The sequence below is a fragment of the Danio rerio genome, chromosome 9 (genome assembly GCF_049306965.1).
Source record: "Danio rerio strain Tuebingen ecotype United States chromosome 9, GRCz12tu, whole genome shotgun sequence".
Classification (NCBI taxonomy): Eukaryota; Metazoa; Chordata; class Actinopteri; order Cypriniformes; family Danionidae; genus Danio; species Danio rerio.
This window is the reverse complement of record NC_133184.1, coordinates 28,275,930-28,299,285: the sequence shown is the minus strand read 5'-3', so window position 1 is coordinate 28,299,285 and position 23,356 is coordinate 28,275,930. Positions and strand designations below refer to the sequence as shown.

General features: G+C 38.2%; 1 protein-coding gene across 6 annotated transcripts in view; it reads right to left on the bottom strand.

Annotated features, from left to right (window-relative positions):
- LOC141376138 (uncharacterized) overlaps positions 1-23,356 on the bottom strand; it is a 1,104,960-nt gene that overhangs the window by 565,107 nt on the left and 516,497 nt on the right. The window lies entirely within an intron of this gene.

The window sequence follows — 23,356 nt, the reverse complement described above, 5'->3', positions numbered from 1 at the left end:
TCTTGCTGAAAGTTTAATATGCTGACTATTTTGATGTTATGAATAATTTAGTTTAAATCCTCAATCCCACAACAAACACCCAGTGGTGCCATGTGCTGTTAAACCTCCTACATCTCTCTAAAACACAGAGTTCCTGTTCCCACACAACTATTGATAACCATTGACAGCAGCTGTCAGTGTACATTCCCACTTCATTTTCTCTTTCTTCTGTTTAGTAAAGAATAAACTCGGTGCACATCACCACACATGGTGGCAAAAACAATAATTGATGTAAGTTTCTTTATAGGAAAGACAAAAGTTTACCTCTCAATTGCTTATACAATGTCCAGTTTAGGTGACTAAATTGTCGAACGTGGAACACACAGACACACATACTGCATTTACTCTGTCAAACAGTCCTGTCCATCACTGGGTTATAATCACGTTACAACATGGGATACAAGTATATTTTGGCAAAGTACAAAGTTTCTATTTTAGAGATGGTTTATATTTCTGCAAAGTCACTGCTAAACAACAACATAAACAACATCAGGTGTAACTAATAATCACTTGCTGAAAATGTGCTTCATTTAGTCAAATGCTGCCAGTGTGCTTACTTATGATCTAAAAGACAAATGCATCTTATATCCAGGTTTAAACGGGCCCTTAGCAGACTCTTTGGTTAATGTTAGAAGAATATGTTGACTTGTATGTGCAAAGTTACTAATCGCTAGTAGCAAGTGTTGGTTTACCCTAAATGTATGTTAGCAAATACTACCTATCTTTACTCTACTTATACTCTGGTGACATATAGTTCACACATTTATTGGAGTCTCCACAGATCCATCAAAACTTAAATGCCAATGCTGAAAAAAATGTGATATGTGATTGAATGGGACGGCACGGTGGCTTAGGCCTTGCATCTTCTCCCCGTGTTGGCGTGGGTTTTCGAAGGGTGTTCTGGTTTACGCCAAAGACATGTAGTATAGGTCAATTGTATAAACAAAATTGATTGTAGTGTATGTGTGTGGATGTGTATGGGTATTTCCTAGGACTGGGCAGCAGCTGGAAGGGCATCCGCTGTGTAAAACAAATGCTGGAAAATTTGGTGGTTCATATTGCTGTGATGACCTTTAATGAAAAGAGACTAAGCCGAAGGAAAATGAATGAATGAATGTGATTGCATGTTTATTAATGCAATATTGTATATGATAGTTTGAACAAATTGTAACCAACATGTTTCATATTATTTCAGGAAAGAAAGCACTACTTTAACTTTAGATTTTTTACTGCTGCATAAAACAAATCAGACAATTTAACAACGTAAACAAACCAAAATAATTAAATTTGATTTCACCACCACTTTGCTCCACTAATATTAGTTTTATCAACCTCTAACTAAGGAATTACTACTTTGCTGTTATGTTGCTTTCTGAACATGGCCTAATTACTTGGTCATAAAGTATATTTCAGCATCCATACTAGAATCATTACAGATATTTGGAAAACCAGCATGTTTTTCTCAAAGTAATATTTTTTACTTTAAACCAGGAGATTTCATGTAATGTGAACACATAGCCTAAACGTTTATGTGTTTGTTATAGTTTAGTTCAAAGCTTGATTTTATTTAGAATTTTGTTTTAAGTTGAACCAAACTAATTCAATTAATTTGTTGTCTAAAAAATAATTTAACCTTTAAGTTAATGTATTTTGTTTTGCCTTGAGCAGAATAAATATTTTAATTAATATTAAAATACTTTTTTTCAACCAAGTCAAAACTATATTTTGAGGGTAATTTATAAATTTAGCTGTAATATTGTTTATCAAATTTTCTTTGATCAAACAATATTACTTTAATCTAGTTTATTTGATGAAGGTTTAAAAATATATTTTTCTATATTATACTAAAGTAAAAAATCTACTGTATTTAGTGTGTCTAAATTAAACAATATTTCTACTTTGTGTGAATGTAATTTTTTTTTCAGAACAAATACTTTTGAAAAAAACGTCTGACAAAGGCATTTCTGAGTGGAGTTTGCATGTTCTCCTATTTGTGTGGGTTTCCTCTGGGTGCTCCAGTTTCCCGCACAGTTCAAACACATGAGCTATAGGTGAATTGAACAAACTAAATTGGCCTTGGTGTATGAGTGTGCATGTGAGAGTGTTTGTGTGTTACAGCTGGAATGGCACCTGCTGTGTAAAACATATGCTGGATAAGTTGATGGTTCATTCCGCTGTGGTGACCCCTGATAAATAAAGGGACTAAGCCGAAGGAAAATGAATGAATGAATGAAGTCTGACATAAACTGATATGAAACAGCAACTTTTTCTACATACAAATAAGGCATTCACTGTTCTCACAGTGGCAGCTGTCTTTCAAAAAAATGACTGCTGTCATTACATTTGATCAATTTACACCATGACTTGAGCCGATAAAATAATGTCTGGTTTTCAGTTTAGCTATTGACTTACAACATCTAAGACAGGACCTTGTCCTTCTGTTCCAACAGCAACAACAAAAAAGGTAGTGTCTGTATTTGGCTCACTTTATACATTATTTCATATCTGAAAGTACTATGTCAACATTATTTTGACTCTAGACAGGAAGCCTGATTCTACATTGTGTCTAACTTTAGACTGTTTTCTTGTGTGTCATATGCAGTGATTCATATAACACGACACTGTTTGGATTACAGCAGTTTATCGACATTCTATGTTGTGGCTCCATTTGTTGTGACATCCGTGAAGAGAAGGAATCAAAGATCCTTCAGAGAAAGACCACAAGAGACACCACTGGGTTGCCGTGCTGAGAAAGTGTGTGCGTGTCTAAATGCGGTTAGGGTGAAGTGTGGCCAAGTGCACTGAATCCAACAGACAGTGTGTGTGGAGTGTTTCTCCGTATGATATTGGATTATGGCTGTAATAATCCCAGACATCCACTGGGAAACATGCTGATAGCACAGATTGGGAATTTTTTTTTCCGCTCCTCACAGCGGGACTGAGGAGAATAAGCCAAAGCTTGTCAGCATTCCAGACCCTGATTATCGGATTCGGTTACTGGATATGGTACCCAGATTCTGCTGCCAGTATCCCAAACCTGGATTTCTTGGAACCGGTCAGGTTTGCACAAAAGGCCCTGAATCAGGACCAGCGAGAGTTACTGCTATTGAATTTAGGATTAAAATAAACGGTTTTGCAAAAACGAACATTCTGTCGTCATTTACACACCCTTACTGTTGCTGTTCCTTCAGTAACCTTGTATCCACATTACATATTTTCTTTCTTTCTTTCTTTCCTTCTTTCTTTCTTTCTTTCTTTCTTTCTTTCTTTCTTTCTTTCTTTCTTTCTTTCTTTCATCCACCTCTTTCTTTTAATTAATGCTTTTATTTCAATTTTAAATGCTGATGTTGGTCACGACAGCACTTTCTGCTCAGTTTTTTATACGTTTACGTAATGTTTCAGATTTAAGACTTTGTTTACTGTTTTACGAAATGTTTTTGTGTCTATTGGAGAAACCTTTTCCACAAAAAAAAAAAAAATCATTTGTGGGTTCAAATATGTTCAGAGAAAACATTTTAAATGTCAGCTTCTTAATTTTGTATTAGGAAAAGCACAATGGCAGTATATGGTACCAGAAAACATAAGATTAAAGACATTTACCACACCTGACTACAGAAGTTGGTGTAAGTTTTGTGGATTTGAAGAAATTATACAAAGTTTGTTTTTGAGATGTTCGGAACTTGAAATTCTTTTTACGTTGCTTAATGTTTGGTTTCAGGGTTTTGGTGAGAAGTTTTCCTATAAGGTTTTTATTGGTGGGATCAGATCTAAAGTGGTGAATAGGGCCAAAATGTGTTTATTAAGTTATTTATTTGGTACAGCAAAACTTGCAGTTTTGAAAGACAGGAAATACAAGAAGAAATTGGAATTTGGAGAATTAGAACTTGTTTTAATTTATGCAAAAGTTAATGTGTATGCTAAAAGAAAGGATATATATATATATATATATATATATATATATATATATATATATATATATATATATATATATATATATATATTTTTTTTTTTTTTTTTTACATTGTAAATTAATTAATAATGCTGAACTTTTTTATGGTTTGTGGGTATTAGCATCCCTTCATCCATCCTTTCTTTTCAATTGATAGTGGTCATTCTTACATCTCTCTGGGGGGTGGATGTTCATATTTACCACTAAAAAGAAAAAAAGTGTTGCTCATTTGCATTGTTTGGTTGTATAGTACAACAAATATGTTGTACACGTTGTAAAAGAAATACACTATGGACCAGATCTACTAACAGAGGTAAATTGGCAAAAAGCCCATATATGATACGAGTTGAATGTTCTATGAGCATTCATTAGTGTTTTATGGAAATGTAAGAATAAGCAGAACTATTGACTAATGATATAGGTGACAAATAATAACACAAATTTTTATTTATTTATTTATTTTTGACATCCACAAACTTAAGTAACCTGCATTGTGTAATTTAATTAAATAATCTTATCATTAATACTTGGTAAAACAGTGGAATCTGTCATCCTGTCCTGCATGATAAATTTTCTCTGCAATATAGTAAAGGTACTGTATAATCAAAACAGAGAATATGACAGATCTCACTTTGGCAAAATCTAATTTGCAAATATAATGGCTTCTTTGATTTCACGTGCAATAAAAAAATTGACACCAAAGGGACAAATGAGAGAATTCGAACTTGCGCTTGGCAGTTAATTATATTATTTCTGTTGCATTGTTTGCTCGTCAACACCTCATCACTCATCTTATAAACTAATGCTCAGAAATCACAGAAAAATGACAGCTCCAAAATTGCGTTTAGAAATGGCAGAGAGCTAGGTAAAATGAAAGTTGACTGCAATTATTTTAATTGTTTTATTGCATTGCTTTCAGTCATCAGGTCTGAATATTCATGTAAACTAAAGAAACATTACTTACTAATACAAATGCCTGCGAGTGAACAAGACTAAAGGTTAAATAATTCTCCTAATTATTTAATGTGAACCGGCTCACTAATGCAACAGCTCATGATTATTCATATTACCAAAGGTTAAAAAATATTTTACTTGATTCAACAATGAATATGGAATTAATCTTACAATAATATAAAGCAACAAGTTTGCACGTTGCAGATCAGGGGTTTCCGGCATTTTATGACTGGATATAATCATTATAATCATGCCTCCTTGTATTCTAACAATGCTAAATGACCTCAAATCTGTAAAATTCATGGGTGTTGTTTTAATTATTAGTATTGTCACGTCTCTTTTAATTATTCGCAATCCCCAAAAGCAATTTCCTCTGTTCTCAAGCCCGGATAAAGTATACAGATAAGCCTGGATTTCACAAAACTGCAATGTCATGGAGAAAGTTGAGGAAAAAAAATGCTAAGAAAGATTTAGACGGCACCAAAGCACCTTGTGTGTAAACTGAGCCTTATAAAGTTCATTAATGGACAGGCAAAAAATATAGTCCCTGTTAACATCACCTCAGCTTTTACTAGTTTACTAGTGCGCTTGGTGTTCGGTTTCATGGTTTGGCAGTTTCAGCTGAATTTACAGATAATGAACATAAGAAAAAGTGAACGGCGCTCGGTTATATAGGGCACGTTATTACATTCTTAATGTCATGCAGTTATTTCTCCTTAGGTAGGAGTTTGGGTTTTATTGTTTTGCGTGTCTGGGTGGATTAAGAAAGTACAACATGTTTTGTAGTGAATATTCAGAGGCAGGCAGAGAAGGCACGGTGCAAATGTACTCAAAATAAATTATGAATGTGTGAAAAACGGCTATATGGGAGCTATATCATTGAAGGAATGTAGGTTCATTATAAATTATGTTAAATTGACAATGCATCAGGTATAATACTGATTTTCCTTCAAAAAAAGTTTTATCTAAACTGAAAAAAAAGCCCAATGGAAGTGAATCTGTCGAGTTTAAGGGTCAGCAGCGAATAAAGACCCTAAACCGATGTTTTGAAAATAGTTTAAACTCATTCAAAGGTTTATTCAAGGACACTAATTACTAATTTCTAGGGCCAGACAGAATCTGCGGACATTTTTAGCTATATCTGCAGAAAAGTATTTTTAAAAATCTGCAGATTTATGCGAAATTATTTTGGGAGTATCGTAATTAAAAACTAAATATTTTACATAAAATAATAGCTTTTTAACTTTTAAAATCCATCTAAATCCACTTAATTGGTAAACAAAGCAAGTCTATTATATAATGTATCTACTGAAAGAACAAAAACATAAAAAATATTACTTTACAACTGTATTGTAAATACATAGCATGAAATTTTTTATATTAGATAATATTATTACTGAAATAAACTTAAACTAAATAAATATAAATTTACACACATTTACACAAGTAAAAAGACTCAATGATGGGCTAAAAACCAATAAAAATCCGCAGATTTCTGTGCGCACATATTCCCTGTCGGGCTATTTGCAGGCATTAGTTCTTTCTTTTGATAAATAGCAACTTTTCTTGTGCATTTCAAGCTTTGCAGTTCTTTTATATTCATAAATAGAATTTATAAATTCATAAATTAATCTAAAATAATACAGAGTCCTTGAACAAATATAATTTATTATATTTCACGAGTTCACACTTGCATTCGTTTAAGTATAAAGCGTATTTGGCGTGCTGTCCGGGGGGAGGGCTCTGAGCTCGAGGAGACACCCCAACTCGAGTTATTCCCCTTATAAGGAAACAAAGAGGAGTTGGGATTCGAGCGAAGTATCTAGCCCGGCCCCAGAGCGCTCCCCCCGGGAATGAAATGCAAGAGGTGAGGTGACGGGGTGGTGGAGGGATGCTGAAGTCGTGAGATGCTGCAGGTAAGACAGCTTTGGTATATATAGGCGTTGCTCAGAAACTGATTTGATGATGGGATAATTGTCAATGACGTATTCGATACTGAAACTTCTGCGCATGCTCCTCCCGAAATTTGTTTAAAAACATCACTTCACGAGTTCACACTTGCATTCGTTTAAGTATAAAGCGTATTTGGCGTGCTGTCCGGGGGGAGGGCTCTGAGCTCGAGGAGACACCCCAACTCGAGTTATTCCCCTTATAAGGAAACAAAGAGGAGTTGGGATTCGAGCGAAGTATCTAGCCCGGCCCCAGAGCGCTCCCCAAAAAATGCTATTTATTACAGGACAGCAGCCGGACAATGTGCAAGCCCCCAAAAATTTGCTGATCTTAAAAATTTGGAGGGGTGCTGTTGAGTTATAAGGTATGTGTTTCGGGAGGAAGCAGTTGCTGTGTTGATAGTGGTGCATGATGAATGTCTCTAGCAAGAGTGTCTGCTCCCACAGGAGACGGGCGTCTTCCGTGGGAGTGGTCACTGCATTAGCAATGTTGTGTGTTAAAGTATGCATCCCCGTAATAGCTGTCACTGTGCTGACAGTGGTGTCTGATGAGGTATGAGTCTCTCATAGGAGTGGTCACTGCGCTTGCAGTGCTGCGTAAGGTGTACGTCTCCCGTAGGAGCAGTCACTGCGCTTGCAGTGGTGCATGATTATAAGGTGTACGTCTCCCGTAGGAGCGGTCACTGTACTAACAGTGGTGCATAATAGTAAGGTGTGTGTCTCCTGTATGAGGTATGAGTGGTTACTGCCCTAGAGGCAGTGTGTAATAAGGTGTATGTCTCCTGTAGGAGCAGTCGCTGCGCTTGCAGTGGTGCATAATTATAAGATGTGCGTCTCCCGTAGGAGCAGTCACTGCATTTGCATTGGTGCATAATTATGAGGTGTACGTCTCCCGTAGGAGCGGTCACTGTTCTAACAGTGGTGCATGATAATAAGGTGTGTGTCTCCTGTATGGGGTATGAGTGGTCACTGCCCTAGAGGCAGTGTGTAATAAGGTGTACATCTCCCGTAGGAGCAGTCACTGCGCTTGCAGTGGTGCATAATTATAAGGTGTACGTCTCCCGTAGGAGCAGTCACTGCACTTGCAGTGGTGCATAGTTATGAGGTGTACGTCTCCCGTAGGAGCAGTCACTGCGCTTGCAGTGGTGCATAATTATAAGGTGTACGTCTCCCGTAGGAGCGGTTACTGTACTAACAGTGGTGCATAACAGTAAGGTGTGTGTCTCCTGAATGAGGTATGAGTGGTCACTGCCCTAGAGGCAGTTTGTAATAAGGTGTACGTCTCCCGTAGGAGCAGTCACTGCGCATGCAGTGGTGCATAATTATAAGATGTGCGTCTCCCGTGAGAGCGGTCACTGCATTTGCAGTGGTGCATAATTAAGAGGTGTACGTCTCCCGTAGGAGCGGTCACTGTACTAACAGTGGTGCATGATAATAAGGTGTGTGTCTCCTGTATGGGGTATGAGTGGTCGCTGCCCTAGCGGCAGTGTGTAATAAGGTGTACATCACCCACAGGAGCAGTCACTGCATAATTATAAGGTGTGTGTCTCCCGTAGGAGCAGTCACTGCACTTGCACGTCTCCCATAGGAGCGGTCACTGCACTTGCGGTGATGCATAATTATAAGGTGTACGTCTCCCATAGGAGCGGTCACTGCATTAGCGGTGGTGCATAATAAGATATGCGTCTCCCGTAGGAGTGGTCACTGCACTAGCAGTAGTGTATAATCAAGTGTGTGTCTCCCGTAGGAGCGGTCACTGCACTTGCAGTGGTGCATAATAAAGTGTACGTCTCCAGTAGGAGCGGTTACTACACTTGTAGTGGTGCATAATAATAAGGTGGGCTTCCCCGGTGGGAGCGGTCGCTGGACTAGCAGTGATGCTTGATGAGGTGTACGTCTCTAGTGGTAGCTGTCACTGCACTTGCGGTGGCACATGATAAATAAGGTGTGCGTCTCCAGTGAGAGCGGTCACTGCGTTAGCAGTGGTGCATGATAATGATGTGTACGTCTACCATAGGAGCAGTCACTGCGCTTGCAGTGGAGCATATTAAGGTGTGTGCCTAGAGTGGAAGCAGCCACTGTGCTTGCAGTAGTACGTAATAGGGTGTGCATCCCCAATGAGATTGGTCGCTGTGCAGCAGCAACCTTATAATAGAACTCCTTGAAGGGGTTAATGACCAGGGTTAGGAAAGGTTTAGAGGTTGAAATGGTAAAAAAGGGGGCGACGATAGCGCATTTCCACTGACTTTTAGGTTTAATTTCTGTGGAAAACTTAATTGATAGGATTAAAGGAACTTAAGGTAGTGCAAGGAGCGTTGAGCAGTACCTGAAGTTTTGAATGGAGTTCCATGGTTTATACTGAGTGCAATTGCGACTTGAAATCGCAGTGAAAAATAGATGGGGTAAGCTAGTAATGGGATTCTGGATGATTTTTGAGCTGAAGTTGCTTATCAGCTTGGTGTTAATATTACTCCAGAATTACTTATCAAATTTATTTAATTAAGCAGTTTATTTTATAGACGCGTGTTGTCTATGTAAACGTTAATAACGTACTTAAGTTTAAACATGTTAAGTACCTAGACGATGGATCTAAGGAATATAGTCTATACGTGGCCCAGGATCACAGGTGGGAGGAAAAGAGAAGAGGGGCTGCCGGCGTTAGTGACGTCAGCGGAGGCGGCCTCACGCTGGCACTTACGTCGGGGCCTGACAGAAAAATCAGGGACTAGAGCCGTTTGCGGAGGCATGCTCACGCTACTGATGAACCTAGAATCACAGGTGGGAGGAAAAGAGAAGAGAGGCTGCCGGCGTAAGTGACGTCAGCGGAGGCGGCCTCACGCTGGCACTTACGTCGGGGTCTGACAGAAAATTAGGGACTAGAGCCATTTGCGGAGGCATGCTCACGCTACTTATGACCCTAGAATCACAGGTGGGAGGGAAAGAGAAGAGGGACTACCGGCGTAAGTGACGTCAGCGGAGGCAGCCTCACGCTGGCACTTACGTCGGGGCCCGACAGAAAGTTGGGGATTAGAGCTGTTTGCGGAGGCGTGCTCACGCTATTGATGACCCTAGAATCACAGGTGGGAGGAAAAGAGAAGAGGGGCTGCCGGCGTAAGTGACGTCAGCGGAGGCGGCCTCACGCTGGCACTTACGTCGGGGTCTGACAGAAATTTAAGGACTAGAGCCATTCGCGGAGGCGTGCTCACGCTACTGATGACCCTAGAATCACAGGTGGGAGGGAAAGAGAAGAGGGACTGCCGGCGTAAGTGACGTCAGCAGAGGCAGCCTCACGCTGGCACTTACGTCGGGGCCCGACAGAAAGTTGGGGATTAGAGCCGTTTGCGGAGGCATGCTCGCGCTACTGATGACCCTAGAATCACAGGTGGAAGGAAAAGAGAAGAGAGAAGGGGCTGCCGGCATTGGTGACATCAGTGGAGGCAGCCTCACGCTGGAACTTGCATCAGGGCCTGAACAAACCTGGTTAATCTGCAAGCGGCATGAAGGAAGACTCCGCTTGTCAAGTGGTGACCTATTGGTGACGCAAGTAATACTGTTTCCGGGTCCAAGCCGCCACTCATTTGAGTTGAGAAATTTCTTCGTTTATGATCACTTTAAATCCTCATCACACAATAAAGTTAATTTTATACAATAAAGTTAATTTTATACAAAATCAGTGTACACAAGCATTGCTTGCTGCATAACAATTACCAAAAAACAATAAGCAATTTATAAATTTTTTATCACTTTCTGCCCGTCAGATATAAGGTGTGGACGTATGTATAGGGTATATGCTGAACTACAGCTTTTCCCATGCTGATACACCTCCAGTGACCTGTTATTGTGAACTTTCTCCGTTTGTACAGTTCCTTATACAGCGTCGATGTTATAATGTCATTAAAATACATTCAGTTAAATTAACTTTGGCATTTATTTGGTTGCTCGAGCGTAAAATGAGACAGAAGCTGTTTACTCGCACGCGGTCGTCAGAATCGGCAGGCTAACGCATAAGCTCCATTAAACATACTGGGGTCACAGAAAATGCTCATATTATAAAGATATGGCGATATCACTCAGCTAGTGGAAATCGCTCATTTTAAAGAAAACAGACCTTAAACTCACTGGCTTGCATTGGCATTCAATTCGCCCGAAGTGCTTAGCCCAGGTTACTGGGAAATTAAGAGTCCTATTAGCATGCTTTGGCATATACCCCGTTGTGATAATGATTTCGAAAGTAATAAATTGCTTTGTAACATTTCATGAGTCTCCCCATGCAGTAAGTTAAGAAATTATTTGTTTATGATCAATTTTAAACATATTACACGATAAGTTAGTTTTATACAGAGTCATGTTGTACACAACCGTTTTTGGGCTTGCTGCATAACAAATACCAAACTTTTTAACAATTTATAATTAATCACTTGCATCATGTATGAGGCATAGACATATATATTGTGATCATGATTTTCGAAAGTAATAAATCGCTTTGTAAACGTTATAATTACCATTTCATGGGTCTCCCCATGCAGTTGAATAGAGCGCTTGGACCCGGAAGCCGCTTCGCGTGACGTCACACTCACGAGCGGACTGGCTTGTTTTTCCTAAATTTGGGGCGCCGAGAGCAGCTATTGCGGGCGCTACTAAGTGGAAATGTTCGGTGCGTGGGGGGTGGATAAGCCCGTAGCGGAGACGTGCTCACGCTGTCATGGCGAATTGGCCGATGGTGGCGCTTCGCCTGTAGAGCGGTGGCCTGGCACTCGCTTAATCTGGGCCGGTGGTTTCCAACTGGGGAGCGGCTCAGGTTTGTTGCCGGTGTCTGAAAGAGCGGCGGCGTGGCGGGCCTAAGTTAAGACCGCGGACTCTGTTGATATGCTCTGCCGAGTGTTGATACGCTGGACGTCGGCTTGGAGTTTGCAAGAGGAGCCGTGTCATCCTCATGGAAATTTGCTGTTTGGACGAGGCTACAGCGATTGGATGTGCCAATGCTGAAGTCGTGAGATGCTGCAGGTAAGACAGCTTTGGTATATATAGGCGTTGCTCAGAAACTGATTTGATGATGGGATAATTGTCAATGACGTATTCGATACTGAAACTTCTGCGCATGCTCCTCCCGAAATTTGTTTAAAAACATCACTAATTTTTTTTAGGAAATCAATTAAATAAAAGTTCCTTATAGGTTCAAAGTGGACACAAATGTCTATGCCCTTAAACATTTATAATATAATATTTCCCCTCTACTTCCATGCATGATTGATTTTTTTTTTTCACCAGCATCAGTTCATTTTCAGTAATTCTTAAATGCTGGTTGGTTTTCAAAATGTCTGTTTTATATGCAGCAGGGTGCTCACTGTCAGTTTTGAAGCATTTCCAACAGAATAAAAAGCCTATTAACAAATGTTGCATCATTTTATAGTTAAATGGCCTTGGGTTTAAAACAGCAGTTTTAAAGGGCTTCAGAAAATAGAATTTTGTCCTTAAGGTCCTGAGTGAACTGTTATTTTAACAGTAAGTGAAGGTAAACTATTATAATTCAGACAAAAATACATGCTAGAGCCACAAATTATGTATTTGACATTACCTAATGTTCAAAAAATGTATATGGACAAAATAAAAAATATGCACATAAAGGGTTTAACTGGGTTTTTGTAGTGATCGACAAATCTGTATTGAGACAGGAATAGTTTTTTGTTTTGTTTTTTTACCCCCAACAAGAATGAAGGCCAATTAAAATCATTCTTTAAGATATGATCCCGTTGAGTGCTGGAACTCTGGAATGATTTAATCTGCTGTGTTAAAAATTTGTACATACTGCAAATGGCAGTTAAATGGTCCATATAAACAAGCATAAATAATAGATGGGACCTGTCCTGAGCTGCACTCAGCAGGAGGCCTGTATGACAATCCACACCGTCTGTGGCCATGAGTTTCAGTGCAACGGGACCATGTGCCATTGATCTTGACCCCCGCACCTCCTCATCTTTTCTAACAGCACTCTGAGGGACTTAAGCAGATCCTCAAACTTTAATGTCTGCTAAAGCCAAAAAGAATGCTAATTTATGTGGCCTGCCACCAATTTCCTCCCTTTTTTCTTGTTTCTATGGTTCTCTGAAATTACAAATCTCTTTTCCCTACGGTCCTATTTAGATGTGCACTCTACAGCTGGGGACGATTACCCAAAGGAAACCGGAGAGGGGGAAGGGTGGCATTTTGGAGTCACTCAGGAAGTTTTGAAGGTGGCGATTGTGAGATAGAGGTTATGGAAGTGGGGAACAGCGAATCCCAGGCACACAGGGGGGCTCTCACACTGCATGGACTGACTTGGGGTTCCCCGATCACCTCCAAAAGATAGAGCCACAGCACATCTGTGAAGATTAGCTAAAACAAGGAAGAAAGGAAAGGCGTGGGATGAAAGAGGGAAAAAAAGCTGATGCACCTCCTTCAGCCAGGGAGGAGGCAGCGGGTCATCTTTTAAACTTTGTCAGTTTCTATTGAATGGGTGTTTAAATATCATGTTCAACTAAATATATCTAATATAAAACTACAGGTAAAGTGTTATGTAAATATAACAACTTTTTTTTTTTTTGTAAAACAAATACAGTAAAAATGTAGTAATTAAATATTTTTTTGTTATTAATTTAATTTAATTTTAATTTTATTTTAGATTTTATTTATTTCATTTTACTTTATTTTATTTTATTTTATTTTATTTTATTTTATTTTATTTTTAGTTCTTGCTGCCGATAATTATCCATCCATCCCATGGGTTAACTTTATCACCAGTCTGTCCAATTAGAATATTAGAAAGCAAGCAAAGCAATTAATTAATGACACCTTTTATGTGCCTGCGTGGGAAGTGCTGCAGGTGGTGCATTATGGAATGTCACTCTAATAAACATCAACCGAATGAACAGTGCAACAGCTATTGCATTTATTGCATTTATCCAGAGCCCAGGATTCTTTTTTGTTTAAAGTGCCCCCTGCACCTTGAATAATTCACCGTCTGCTGTTACCTCTCCATCAATCCCTCCTTCAGTATATGCTCTGTCTATCGTGTGCCGCTCAGGGGAGGCGACACAAATGCAAGTCGCTCATCTCACAGTTTGTGTGAGCGTATAGTGTTAACACCATATTGGCAGCTCTTGTTTTCTCTAAGCTGTCTTTCTGGCTCTCTCCGGCGGCTAACGTTAACGCTCCTAGCTAGTCGACAGCTCCTCTGTCTCTTCACACAATCGGATCTTCTCGTCTCCCGAGCCGCAGCAACTAAATTAGCCCTGGGACGCCCACTGTATGCTCTCCCGCTAGCACAGATCAACCATCAATCACTCAACACCATTACTAACAGGTCAGCCCGAGCCATGTCCTCTACACACGCCATGCGAGAGACCGGAGCTATTAAAATGATTGATCTATCCATTCGCACACCTCTGCAGTGGCTTTCTCCTCATTTCAATAACAGCACATATGTTGCAGGTTATTGCATCTCGTGTATATTAAAAATGCAGCCGTTGTGTGGCGTGCACTTTAAATAAATGATACAATTGCACTTCAAAGCTACTTATTTCACGACTCTTAGAGTGCAAAATCGTGCTGCGAACTTTCACCCGTCAGGGTCGTCATCTCCCGGTTCAGAGGCCGACCTGTTAACCCAAACTAGCATCCTCCACCGGCCGGCATTTATCAAACAGATAATTAAAGCTCATGGAGAAGCTGGTTCCTGTAGACCTAAGAGAGGCCAGGGGTGATATCATTATCCCAGGAACAGAGCTGATGGTGCGGGGAGAAGCTTTGTGCGGTGGCTCCTCCTGGACCCGGTCATTAAAACAGCCTGCCTTCATTCATTATGGATGTGTTGTGTGCTTGCTTAGCTTTGTTCGCTGTAAAACCAGCAGGCCTCTGAAGAATCAAGAAGCAAGAGTGATGGGAGAAGAAGGTGTGCGGAGACAAGAAAGAGACAGACGGAGACAGAGACAGACAGGAGTGTCTGTGAAAGCAGGGGGAAGGTAGACGGGAAAGCTACTTTGAAAGCTTACTTTGCCAAGCTACAGGATAGTCATAATGTAAAGAAGGTTAAAACAAAACAGAGATGCAACAAGAATTGAAATTCTCAAAATCTCAGTCAGTGATAAATATTTTCATAGTTATATCCACATGAACACGTCTTGTAATATATTTTGATGCTAGTATAGAAGGGAAGACAGACACAGATTCTGCAAGCTTACTTGTTTAAGAGAAAGTGCTTTTCAACAGGAACTTATTTTTCTTTTCGATTAAACAGGTTTATTTTTAAAGTAACAGTGTCTTAGACAACATAGGGCTCTATTTTGACGATCCATGCGCAACACCCAGAGCGCAGGGCGCAAATGCATGAAGGACACGTCAGAATCCACTTTTGCTATTTTAAGTACGGAAAAAATCCACTTTGCGCCGTGGCGCTTAGTCTAACAGGGTTAAGCTTATTCTCCTAATGAGTTATAGGTGTGTTTTGAGAATAAACCAATCAGAGTCTCATCTCCCATTCACTTTAAGAGCCAGCGACGCTCCAGGGACAGACGAGTCTTCATTGAGGCCATCTTCCAGCATAAACCACGGCGAATGAAGTTCTGCACAAGACTTTTGGCCAGCGGAGAAATTAAAATGGTCGTGCCCAACTGAGTCTGGTTCTCTCAAGGTTTTTTTTCTTCACTCCCATCAGGTGAAGTTTTTTTTCCCTCTCCGCTGTCGCCACTGCCTCGCATGGTTCAGGATTGGTAGAGCTACGCATCGATGAATTTGCTCTTCAGTGTTTGAACTCTCAGTAATGATTAAATCACACTGAACTGAGCTAAACTGAACTGAACTGAATTTAAACACTAAAACCTGAACCACACTGTTCCAGTTACTATGACCATTTATGTGAAGCTGCTTTGACACAATCTACATTGTAAAAGCGCTATACAAATAAAGCTGAATTGAATTGAATTAAATTGAGTTGTGTTGCGCCATAGCGCATTTGCTATTTACATGACATACTTTGTAAGCGGAAAAACTGAACCCTTCACTAGAGAGAAAACAGTTAAACAAAGCATCAACAGCGCGCAAACGAGAAAATGAGCCTCCTCATTCTTTACTTTCACTTTCACTCTCGTGAATAGGGAAACTTGTTGTAGGCACACACATCCATTAGCCTATAAATAATTAATGTTGTTTGTTAAGCTTAAAGATTTGTTTCAAAACTATTTCTAAATTCAGTTCTAATTTCCAGCAAACAAATAAATGAACGATAATAACGAAGTGTGTTCTATTCAAATACACATGCTATGCCCCATATGGTCTAAAACCTGACAGGTTGGCAAATCTAAGCTTGTTTTTAATAAATCAAATATAAATATGCATATAATAAACAATGCATATAATATACAACTAATGATAACATTATACAAAAGCAAATTGTTATGAATAAACTGAAGAAAAAAAAACCTGAGATGAAGAAGGCTTGAAAGTATGGTTTTTATATTTATGTAGGCTAGAAAATAATATGTCTTGTGATATTTCAATCCTTTAATTATTTTTCATTTGTAAAGATATTTGTGTATTGTTGTACATCCTGTGTGTAATAAGCAATGTGTAAGCGAGGCGCACAAATAATGCGCTGTGCGCTGGACTTTAGACCTGCTTTGATCTGGTCTATTGAACAGTCTATTTAAGTTCCTCTAAATAGCAACGCGCCAGCAATGCGCCTCAACACTCCTTTTTTAGACCAGAACACCTATGGGCGCACACATGACCGCAAATGCATTTGCTGTTTAAACAGCGTGGTGAAAGACGTCAAAATGACTCTTGTGCCGAGCTGAAACTAGCAAACAACAATCGTGTTGCTCATTGCGCTGGGTGTATGATAGGGCCCATAGACTCTAAAAGCAAAAGATTCTGAAAACCTAGCATATACATTTCTAAAATTTGTGAATTATGTACCCAGAAGTACATACAGTACGGCTCCATTTTGTCTTTAATTTTGTATTGTAGTATTGTAGATGTATTTCTGTGGTTAGTTATGCTTCTGAAAGGTGCAACACAATATATTGTGGTAGTACTTCAGCAATACAACTGAAGTACTCATTTGGAAATCATAGTTCACCGAGCAGGAAAAGTAGTAGTTGTGCTGCAGATGTATTAAAGAAGTACTTCAGTTGTATTGCAATAGTGGTATGGCAGTGTTACTGTAGTAGTACTTCAATTGAATTGCAGTAGTTGTACTGCTTTTGTACAGTAATAATATTTAAGTTGTATTGCATTACATTAGTTGTAGTACATCAGTACCATTGCAGTAGTTGTACTGCATTATAGTAGTGTGATCACTTTAGTAATATTAAAGTAGACGTAGAGCAGTTGTACTGTAGTATTACTGTAATAGTACTTCAGGTGTATTGCAGTAGATGTACTGCAGTTGCTTGTATCGTAGTACTTCAGTTGTATTGCAGAAACACTGCAATATATTTAAATAATGCAATTTTTTTGTGTCCAAAAAACTGCACTTTTTCAGAAATTAACTAAAACTGCAGTATTCCTTAAATAATAATAATAAAAAAAAACTGCAGTAATTTTTTGAAAGAGCTCGCCATGTATGTTGGTGGACTTGAGATGCAGAGAGGAGTTGACTAGATGACTGAGTTCGAGTTCGGTGAAGAATGATTCCAGAAAGTGAGTACGACAATAAACAGAAGCCAAGAAATTAAATAAACAAGCAAATAACAGGGTGTAAATGCACTCAAAACTGAAAACGTGGAAAAATCAGGCAAGGGCTTTTGTTTTTCTGAATTGCTTTTTAAACTGTCGGTTGGGTTTAGGGTGGTAGGTCAACCAAGTGGTTGGTCATGTCAATCTGAGCTTTTGAAAACATTATCGGTTGGGATTAAATAAAGGGAGGGGAAGTCAGTCGATCAGTCAGTCAGAAAATCAGTTGTCAGCTTCTGGTGAAGAGCAGGCAGGAATGGCACTCGTAAGAGAAATTTGAGATCTCAAAAAGCATACACAGCAGTATCTGATGGATTCGCAAGAACAAAAACTGCACAAAAAGAGTACTGCCTGGGACATATTTGGCACTCTCCAGAAAGGTATATAGCGGTACGTTTTCAAAATGAGCAGGGTTGGTCTTAGAACATCTATTACATGTCACAGTTTGGCTTGAAAAAATAAAGACATTTGAAGAGTTCAGAAGCAAACTAAATCAAAACAATTCTTTTAAAGTTAGCTTTTTTCCAGGCTCTTACGCTTCAGTAATTACACTTTCACTGGTCATAAGTTTGGGGTTAGGTTGTTTTTTTCATGTTTTATTTTTATAAAAAAAATAAAAAATAAAAATTATGTTCATCAAGGCAGCACTATGTAAATGAATTGTTGAAATTGAATTACAAAACCTGTTAAAGTCTTAAATATTTATTGCCATTTTAAATAACTGCTTTGTTATCGTATGTAGTTTCAAGTAAAATTATTATTCCAGTCATTATTGCTTTTATAACTATTACCATTAATAATAATAATAATAATAATAATAATAATAATAATAATAATGACGATGATAATAATAATAATAATAATAATAACAACAATAATAATAATAGTTAATAATATAATGATTTCTGAAAGATCATGTGACAGAAGACAGGAGTAATGAAGCTCAAAGTAAAATATTTGAACATAAACACTGTTGGTGGCTGAGGAAAAACTGCCCAGTTTTGGAGAAAATGTGAGAAGGCATTTAGAGGCTTTTGCATCTGAGATCTTCATTTATAGCAAATGACCCTATCTTAAAGACCCACTGAATGGATACAAACTTAATGTGAGAAAGAATAATTTAAGACAAACTGACTCACTAGAATTAATTCAACACTAAATATTAAAGTGGACATTTTAGGATGAGCCTGGCTTAAACTGAATAAGATTTTATTTGTGAAAGAGAGGGGAAATTAAGGATGAAAAGGCTAACTACCATGAATCAGATTTCAAACTAAAAAAATTGAGGGATGAATTTTAGATGAACAGATGTCCCAGAATGTATTACTTTTTTAAAGAATCAACCAAGGGTGGAATACATTTTCCAATTTTATGGTAAAGCATTTAAAATGAGTCCATTGACTTGAATAAACTAGTTTTTAAACATTGAAAAAGTGAGGCATTAAAGAATAATTGATTCATATACGAAGAGTTCAGATGTAAAAACCTCTAAGTACCGTCTGAAGTTTGCTTAGAAAATGAGCATTTTCACAGACTCCAATGTTTATGTTGAGCTATTTCATTTTAAAAACCTTTAAAAAGTGAATTCTTTCCCATTAACCTGAAATTACTGAACCTACACACAAGAGCGTGATAAAAATTCTCATTTTTCAAAAAAAAAAATTTCAACGGCTTTTAGAGGTTTTTGCATCTGAACTCTTTATACAGTATATACTTGATATATTAATCATTCATTCATTTTCCTTTGGCTTAGTCTCTGTTTCAGAGGTTGCCACAGTGGAATAAACTGCCAGCTATTCCAGTATATGTTTGCCCTTCCAGCCACAACCCAATAGGAAAATATATTAATCCATTAATCAATTTTACAACATTGTTATTATTATTATTATTTAAATAATGGACAATTTAAGAATAACTTATTCAATATAGATTGATTCTGACAGATAAAGAAGTAATGAATCAGACGTTCAAAAATATAAAGACAAAGGTGTGCTTAGAATGAACCAGGCCTTTTGAATCTGACTTGTACAAAGAACTAAGTTTAAATTGAACCGATTTGCTTTACTCTAAAGGAAAACCTATTAAACTATTAAAACAGCTGAACTACAGCAAAAATATTGTTTCATAGCAGCACTGCTATTTTTAGGTAGCTATTCCCTAACTCAGGTTATCAACTATGAAACTCCTTCTTCAGCTTCCAGGAAGGAATTATGAGCAGCTTTATTTACTGAAAAACTGTTTAGATGAGGTGTGAGAAGCACTCATGCCCCCAGTAAACAAGATCGATGGCCCAATCAAAGCAAATTATGGGGCTTCTGGGAGGAAGAACGCTCACACATAACCACTTCCAGCCTCAACCTTCCAAATCCCACCCTTTTATTAATAACAACAGAGAGCTGATCTTAGGTCAGCTATACAGCCTGTAATAGCCTCATAACATCGGTGCAATGCTCAGAATGCTCCCCCACTGAAATGAGATAGAGGCCTTATTACATTAGTTCCTGTCGTGTGGGGACTAACACGTGTCCGCTGGTTAAATTTGCTGTGGTGGCAGAGGCATGAAGCTTTAATGGGGATGTGGTGTTGTTCTGCAGATGCACCAAAGTGCTGTTGTTTTTCCATGACAATCAGTTATCTGTAAACGCAGCCCAATTTCATTTGGTGATTTTAATGGGCTGCAATGACACAGGCGCTCGCTAAAGACAAAGGGAAAGGCTGTGAAACAATATACACACATGCTCTCTCTCTCCTCCTTCTCTCACAGTAATGAAATCAGATCTCCTGCGCACTTCAACTGTTTTGAAAATGACTCCATAGAGGACAACACAAACGTTTCCGCGAGTTGCGTGAAATCAGAGATAGATGGAATCACTTAGTGCCGGCATTCACAATTCGCCACTTTAGAGGGAAGATAAATAGTCTGTGTGCTGTGGGATCTGTCCACCTTAGCTAAATTCCCCCGCTCTTGTTTCTCCTCGGCTCTGTTCTGCTGATGTATGCAGAACACAACAAACTCCACATGAAAAGGGAGAAAAATCGAGGCTAATTTACATTAAAAGATGACAGTTTTAACAGCAAATGAACATGCGAGACTGCCGATAATGTCTCGTGCTAATGAACCGACTCAGCATTTTCTTTTCCTTTTTGGGGTGCCTTGACTGGCAATTACCAACACACACACACACCACTTTCCTCTCTCTCGCTTTCCCACATTCTGTCCCCCCAGAGGAAGTTGTTTTCCTCCCGCTAGTCCAATTTGTTCCTCTGACTTTTGAACTTTGGCTGGGAGGAGACAATTTATCAAATCATAAGCGTAGCAAAATTTTAATGAAGTAAAGGTGCTGTGAGCAATTTGAACTGATTTGCTAACTTGCGCTAGATTTGAACTATAGGCCATCCTTCAATCACTTCTCTTCTCAACCCACACTGTAAATAAACAACAACAAAAAAAATGTCAACAGGGGCATGCTAGGACAAGGGGATTATCCAAATGTCATTCTTTTTATTTTACATACATTTTTTTTTTTTTTTGGCTTCTAATGAAAACAAGACAATCAAGGTCATACTGTTATTGTGTCAACTTTAATTTCTGGAGTGATGTGGTTTTAGTTTACATTATACATTATAAATCCAACACCTGTGCATTTTCATAAGCTATTACATTTTGATGTTTGCCCCACATAACCAGTGTTTGGCACGTTCCTTTAAAATAATGTTTAGTTATAGATACTTCTCACAAATAGTAACTGAGTTAGTAACTCAGTTACATAAAATTAACTACACTGTAAAAAAAAAATAAATAAAAAAAAAATATTTATTTTACTGGCAGCTATAGGGTGCCACGACTCAGGACACTGTTCATATTTATGCTGCGCCACAGAGCGCCATCTGAATAGTTTCATTTTAAATAAAATACGAATGTGCTCGTCTGCTGTTTGATACTATCAATGGTCATGTGCGCGCCGTGTCACAACATCTCTAAAAATTTCATTCTAAACAGCTTTAAGGGATACAGATGTCAGGCGTTTGTTCTTGTTGCTTATAGAAGGCAAAGCGCGCAGTACGGCGCATCCGCTGAACGACTCACTTCCTCAACATGCATGATCGCGTTCATCTAATTTGCTTAAACAAAGCATTTTAAAGTATGGCTATATTTTTATAAGCAAGGATTCTGGCACTTCAACATGCAGCAGATGTTTTACAAAAGTAGCGTGTAAAGAGGCAAACACGTCTAACTTATGAAATGTGAGGGCTCATGGAATCAACTTTAAGATGAGGAATGGACTATACAGTATTTGACAGCTTGTGACATTGGGGCACTTTCAGTGAGTGTGTTTACATAAACACCAATACTCTGATTTCAATATAATTATGACAATACTCTGATCAAGAATTTACCACATAAATAGTGATTTTTGATTATCTTAAAGGACCACAGACACAAACTGCAGAGGAAACATTTATAGGCTGGTGACGCTATGACTTTACTGGATCTATGTGCCATAACATGTAGCAGGGAATCATGAATGTAACATTCAAAAAGCAGCTCATGTAAACACCTGATTCATATTATGGTCTCATTCAGGTTAAGGCAAATCATTAGATCACAGATGTCTATGTAAAAATAGTCACAAGCCCCAAACCCAGAAAAAAGGTGTTCCCTCATTTTGATGACAGCCTTTCCACAGGTTAGTAGTAAGCTAATGTAATGTTAATAGCATAATGCAAATCTTGCATTTATGCTAAAAGACAAATGATCAAAAGAAATATATTTATGCAATTCAAATATATAAAATATGAATTGATGTTTACTTTAAACTTATTATAAATAAACATTTATATTGCTTACTTATAATGATTAAAATATATATTTATATTTTTTCAAATAATTTTGTGGCTAAAAAGTATCGGTTCAGGCACCGGTATCGAAATAACCCCAAACAATACCCAACCAAAGTTAAAATACAGACATTTACCATAGAATAAAAGACTTTAAATTACAGAAATTCCTTAAATTTAAATTTCCGGTTAATTTCTGTAATTTACCGTCTGTTATTTTACAGTTAATGTCTGTAATTTACCACCTATAGCTGCCGAAAAAAAAGTAAAATAACAGAAGTAACTATTGCATCACTTTAAAGAGGTGGTCCACTACAATATTATATTTTAACTTTAGTAATGTGTAATGTAGCTGTGTGAACATAAACAACATCTCTAAATGTAAGACACTCAAAGTTCAATGCAAAGGGAAACAATGGATGTTACAGAGTTAGTTTAGCAAAGCCTACAGCGAACAAAGTTTGGGGACAACAAAAAAAATACATCAGGGCTAGTGACAAATGACTATAAAATAAATCTAAAACATTGTACACTAATCTACACAACTATCTACAACATTTAAATGTTGTTGTGGGACAATGTGAGAGACAAATTCATCATACCATTATAAATATTTTCATTACTATAGTTGTCACGTTCGATGGATGGGGAAAAGGAGCGAGGACTCAATTGCAAACCAAACTGAGGGTTTATTAAAAAATAAAAATAAAACAAAAAGGCAAAAAAAACTACCCCCAGGGGAAAAACATTAACAAAAACTTGACTGGGCTGGCAGGAAAAAGCAGGGCTGGACCCAAGTGCGGTCATGACGACCCTTATGCAGAGACACAATGACAAAAAAGCAATGCTCGACTCAAGAAAGCTCAAGTCGAGCACAACACACAAGACATGACAGGACTAGTGTCTGGACTCTGCAATT